At 48.6% G+C, this 6,022-nt stretch overlaps 1 long non-coding RNA gene across 1 annotated transcript in view; it reads right to left on the bottom strand.

Annotated features, from left to right (window-relative positions):
• Positions 1–909: 909 nt before the first annotated feature.
• LOC138745405 (uncharacterized) overlaps positions 910–6,022 on the bottom strand; it is a 48,974-nt gene continuing 43,861 nt past the window's right edge. The window contains exon 3 of the long non-coding RNA XR_011346243.1: positions 910–1,255. This is a non-coding gene — a long non-coding RNA (uncharacterized lncRNA). The remainder of the gene's footprint in view (positions 1,256–6,022) is intronic.

Below are 6,022 nucleotides of genomic sequence, written 5' to 3'. Positions count from 1 at the left end.
CACCTCTCGGAGAGTCTCAAACTTCAGCAGCGGGACCATGGCTTATATTACGCGAAAACTGCTTACCCAAGCATCTATTCCCAGCGCAGTAAGAAAGATAAGCAAGCAAGCTAGCATGTTAGGCTTCTAAGAAATAACATAATTTTCAGCTTATCACTTTGAATACAATGGTTATTTTGCATCAAGGCTAGGCCTCTGACAGTCTGTGACCAAAACAAGCAGGAAGATTAAATGTTCTTGGTACACAGATGTCCTTTTGTCAGATAACTGCATCTCTGGCCCCTTGGTGGAATTTAGCTTATGTCTGCTGATTCTAAAACACAAGCAGGTTCTCAGCCTTGCAGAAGCAAAGTCTGCAAAAGAATAAAACATGGTTTAAATCTTCCATTACATTCCCTTCCCCATTCCCCTTTCCTTCCCACGCTCGCCTCCCGGTTCCCCTCCCCCTTCCCATTCCCCTACTCCTAACTCTAATCCCTAACAAACCCTAACCTTAACACTACCGATACCCCCTATCACTACTCCACATCCCCTAACTCTACCCCTACCCCGTCCCCTAACTCTATCTCTACCCCTACGCCGTCCCCTAACCCCAACCCTAATTCGACCCACCTTCCTCTAACCCAAACACTCACCACACCTCTATCTCCTACTCCTAACCCCTTCCCCTAAACCTAATACAAACCCACTTCCCTGAACTCTAATCCTAACCCTAAACCTAGACCTAATCCTTGCCCATGTCTCCTAACCCTAACCATGATGTTACCTCAATCCCGGCCCTAACCCTTACTCTCACCCAACCCAAGCCTAAACCCTACCCCTATCCCCTACACCTCTCTACTTCCCCAAACCATACCCCTTACCCCTATCCCATACCCACACCCCCAAGCCTAACCCTTACTCACCCCACTTCCATTACCCTCTTTCTCCTACCCCCTTCGCCTACCAAACCTTCCCCTAGGTTAGGGTAGGAAGGGGAAAGGGGGGGAAGGGGAGGTGAAGTGAGGAGGGCTGGGGTTAGGGCATAGATGTGAGGGAAGGGGAAGATAAGCAGGAGGGGGTTGGGATGGAGGAGGTGTAGGGGAGAAAGGGGGTGTGGGTGAAGGGACATCGAAGATGCAGGGAATGGGGTTGGCAGGGCCAGAGGGAGAAGAAGGGGAGAGATTCAGGCCATCATGATGTTGTCTGTCCTCTGTTCAGCTGGGATGCGAGGTTCTTCTGGTTTCGTGTCTTGTCCCTGAGATCGCTCCTTCTCCTGGGAACAGAAATACGAGTGATAGAGATGCTGTCTACCAGGGATGATCATAATGATTTTGGAGGGTCCCAACTCTTCCCACATCACCACCCTCCCTACCCCTACATACTAGGGCCTTTCCACTTCCTCTGCTTTACCTGAGGAAGTGTGTTTTTGAGAAAAGCACAATCTATCTGTGCAGAGCTCAGAGCACCGTGTCCCCATCAGGCAACACCCTGGTTCACCACTACATGACAGCAAGATGCTGGACAAATCATGGATGGATCAGTCGAGTCCCTTCAGCTGACCCATCTGAACCTACCCCACAACAATATTACCCTTCCCTTCCTCACACCAGTACCCTCTGTTTTTCTTTTATTCCTGTCCCCATATTAAAATCTTTTTTATGCCTTTTTTGGACCAGCCTCCTTTAAATCAAATATTATAACAATTAATATCAAATCACAACGTTACAGTGTTTACAAATATATGTTGATAACATATAAAAAAGAAAAGAAAGGAAAAGAAACTAAGATACGACTGTAGCGGCGGCTACTCTGTACTGAATGACCTCACAAACAGATGGGTTGAGTTTAGTTAGCAAAAACTCCTTTATTCACGTCTGCCTTGCTGGTCTTATGCTCCGAGCCCGGACCTGACTGAGAAGCACACCGGGGGCCCTGATGTCACTTGGGGGTCATGTGGGCCGCAGGTTGCGGGCTTCTGAGTCTGGTGCCGAGGTCGGCGAGAAACCCCCGACAGCGCCATTTTGGCTGGCTGCCCCGCCACGTGCGTGACATGAGGGGCTGGATCGCCTGCCTCATGGCTTGACGCCACACACCCCCCCAGAACCAGCGTCAATGGCCTTTTTTGCCGGGCAGCCTCGCTTCTTGGGTTGAGCCGCAACCACTGCCTCGTTGGGATTGAAGTGTGCTTTCTTTAATCTGTCCACAGTAAACAGTTCCCTCTTACCACTGATGTCTGGTGTGAAGGTGGATCCCGAATGCTGGATGACTCTGTACAGCCCTTCATATAGTCTTTGAAGGAGTGCTGCGGAAGGGCCTCATCTGATAAAAAACATACTCTGTGGAATACAGCTTACTGGGGATGTAAGAGGCCTGTGTGCTATGTCTGGGCGGTGGTGGGGGTGTGAAGGAGTCAAATTGGGCCCGGAGACAGAGAAGTAAACCGTGCGGTGACTGTTGCAGGTTGTGAGGTGCATTGATAAACTCACCAGGCAGGGCTAGTGGTTTACCGTAGACCAAATCAGCAGATGACATTTGCAGGTCTTCTTTGGGTGTCGAGCGGATTCCCAGGAGGACCCAAGGCAGCTCATCCACCGAGTTGGGGCCGGTGAGGCAGGCCATAAGTGCCGACTTAAGGTGGCGATGCAATCATTCGACCAGTCCATTGGCAAGTGGGTGATAGGCCATTGTGTGATGCAGCTCAATTCCCAGTCTGTTGGTGAGCTGTGCCCAGAGTGAGGTGGGCCGGGATGCCGAACCAGGTAACCCAACCTGCTTGGGAACAGGAGTCCGTGGAGACATCTGGCATCGGGATCACCTCAGGTCAACGAGTAGTGCAGTCTACCACTGTGAAAGGATAACAATTACTTCGGGAAACGGGTAAGGGGCTGGCAATATCCACATGTATGTGGCTGAAAAGTCTCGAACGTGTTCAAAATCGTGCACGGGCATTCTGGTGTGCCTGGGTACCTTGGAAAGCTGGCAATGGGTGCAGGTTCTGCCCCAGTCCACAATCTGCTTTCGAAGCCCATGCCAGACGAAGTGTTCTGCCACCATATGAACCTTGGACCTGATGGAAGGGTGGAAAAGGTCATGGATATGGTGAAGACTTGCCTGCGCCACTGCTGGGGAACCACTGGTCACAGGGTGCTCATCACTGAGAGGATTCGGGAGGATCAGGAACCGCAGGCCCATGATGGTAGTCCTGAAGGCCAGCATCTCCTCATCGGACTTCTGATCCGGGACAAGCTGGTCGTAGTCTAGTCTGGGTATCAGCGAGCAAATGGCCAGTTGGGAGAGCGCTTCAGTAACCACATTGTCTTTCCCTGCCTTGTGCTGAATGTGGGTGGTGAACTCCGATACAAAGGACAGGTGACGGTGTAAGTGGGCCAACCAGGGATCTCTAGCTATAGCGAGAGCTTGAGTGAAGGGCTTGTGGTCGGTATAAATTGTGAAAGGCCTCCCCTCCAAGAAATAGCGAAAATGAGGCATAGCAAGGTACATGCCCAGCCACTCATGGTTGAAAGCACTATACTTGCGGTCTGGCGGATGAAGAAGTTGGCTAAAGAATTCCAGTGGTTTCCACTGTCCATTAGCCTGCTGCTCCAAGACAGCACCAATGGTAGTGGCAGAGGCATCGATGGAGAGCACCATAGGAAGGTCGGTGCGTGGGTAGAGGAGCAGGGTAGGCTTCACGAGGGCAACCTTTGTGGCTTTGAACGCCCTGTTGGCGTCTGGAGTCCAGGCGAGTATCTTGTCCTTGGCGAAGAGTGTCTGCATGATGTGTGCAGCTCCTGGAATGAATCTGTTATAGAAGTTGACCATACCTGCGAACTCTTGTAGCCCCTTGTGGTTGTCCGGGCATGGAAAATCTCTGATTGCAGTGACCTTCATAGCAGCTGGTGTAACTCCTTCGGCCATGATGATGTGGGCCAGAAACTTCATGAACTCTTTCCGGAACTGGCATTTGGCCAGGTTGATTGTTAGGCCAGATTCGGCCAGTCGGGAGAAGTGGGTGTGCAGGTGAGACTTGATTTGTGCCCAGTCTCTGCTGGCGACAAGAATGTCATCCAGATAAATGAACATCATATTCAAATCCCTGCGCACCATATTCATGAGGTGCTGGAAAGTCTGGGTGATGTTCTTGAGATCGAAAGGCATGCGTAGAAATTCGAACAAGCCGAAGGGGGTGATGATGGCCTTTTTGGGGATGTCCTCAGGCTACAATGTGATTTGATGACACACGCACTCCAGATCGACCCTGGAGAATAACCTCGCGCCATGCAGATTGGCCGTAAAATCCTGAATGAGAGGGGTGGGGTAACGGTCAGGTACTGTCGTGTCATTAAGCCATCGCTAATCTCTGCAGGGGCGTCAGCCACAGGAGGCTCTGGACCAGGTGGAGCGGCGAGGCCCCAGTTCCTGCAGATGCGAGAACTCCTCTTTCGCTATCTGGAGCTTATCCGGCAGGTTTAACAGTAATGTATAATAAACTATGTCAGATATTGTGACACGAGGTTCACATTGGGGAGAATATTTAACAGTGATATACGGTAGAGTTTGGCAGATACTGTGACATCAAGTTCACAGTAGTGAGAACGTTTAACAGTAATGCATGATAAGCTGTGGGAGATACCGTGATACCAGGTACACAGTTGGAACAAGGTTTTATGGTGATGTAATATTAACTGTGGCAGATAAAGTGACATCAAGTTCACATTGGGGAGAAGTTTATGGTGATGTACGGAAGACTGACGCAGATACGGTGACATTGCATTCACAATAAGGAGAAGGTATATCAATGATGTACAATAAACTGTGGAATATACTGTGACTCCAAGTTTACAGTGGGGAGAAGGTTGAACTCTGATGTACGATAAATGGTGGGAAAAACAGTGAAAAATGGGTCAACATGGGGAGAATGTGATGTACAGTCGTCTTTGACAGATACTGTGACACCGTGTTCACAGTATTGAGAAGGGTTAACAGAGATGAGCGGTAGAATAAGGCAGATTATATGACTCCTGGTTTACAGTAGTGAGAAGGTTTTAAAATGATGTACAATAAACTGTGGCAGATACTGTGAAATCTGGTTCACAATGGGGAGGAGGTTAATTGTGATGTACGGGAGACTACGTAGATACGTTGATACTGGGCTCAGAGAAGGAAAAAAAACTTTATTGGTGTTGTATGGGAAACTGAGACAGTTACTGTGACACTGGGTTCATAGTGGGGAAAATGTTTAACAGAGCTGTACGATAACCTTTGGCGAACACAGTGACACCAGGTTCACATGGTGGAGATTGTTTCACGGTGATGAACAATAAATTGTGGCAGATACAATAACACCAGGCTCACATTTGGGAGAAGGTTTACTGATGATGTACGGTAGACTTTGGCAGACTCTGTAACACCAAGTTCACGGTAGTGAGAAGGTATAATAGGGATATACGATAAAATGTGGCAGATACAGTAAAACTGGTCTCACAATGGGGAGAAGGTTTAATGGTGATGTGTCGTAAACTTAGGCTGATACTTTAACACCAAGTTAACAGGGGGAGAATATTTAATGTTGATTAAAGGTAGTCTGAGGCAGAAACAGAGGACTGTGAAGGTTTAACAGTGATTTACTATAAACTGTGTCAGATACTGTGACAAGATGGCGCAGAGGGTAGACATGTGGTTCCACCGTTCCCCAGTTAGACTATTAAATGCTCAATTTTAAAAGTTGTAAAATTGATTAAAAATACTGTTTATAGACTTTGGAATAGTGGAGGATCGAAATTGCTGCAAATTTAAAAAAAAGTGAAAACTCAGTTACAGAATAAATTACCTTACAAAAGTGTTGAAGAATCGAGGCCTAGTTGAAGTTAAAGCAACGGAGTCGTTGACTGGAGTCCCCAAGCCTCAGAGGACTCCTGCCCGGCTTAGTATTACACCGGCACCATCTTGTGCAATCGCAAGATGGTGCAGGCTCAGCGATGAGTTCGGCCAGTTTCAACTCATACGCTCGTTAACTCGGGGGTGAGGACGGGCCAGCTGC

This window comes from Narcine bancroftii, chromosome 11 (assembly GCF_036971445.1).
Source record: "Narcine bancroftii isolate sNarBan1 chromosome 11, sNarBan1.hap1, whole genome shotgun sequence".
Classification (NCBI taxonomy): domain Eukaryota; kingdom Metazoa; phylum Chordata; class Chondrichthyes; order Torpediniformes; family Narcinidae; genus Narcine; species Narcine bancroftii.
This window is presented reverse-complemented; position numbering and strand designations above follow the sequence as displayed.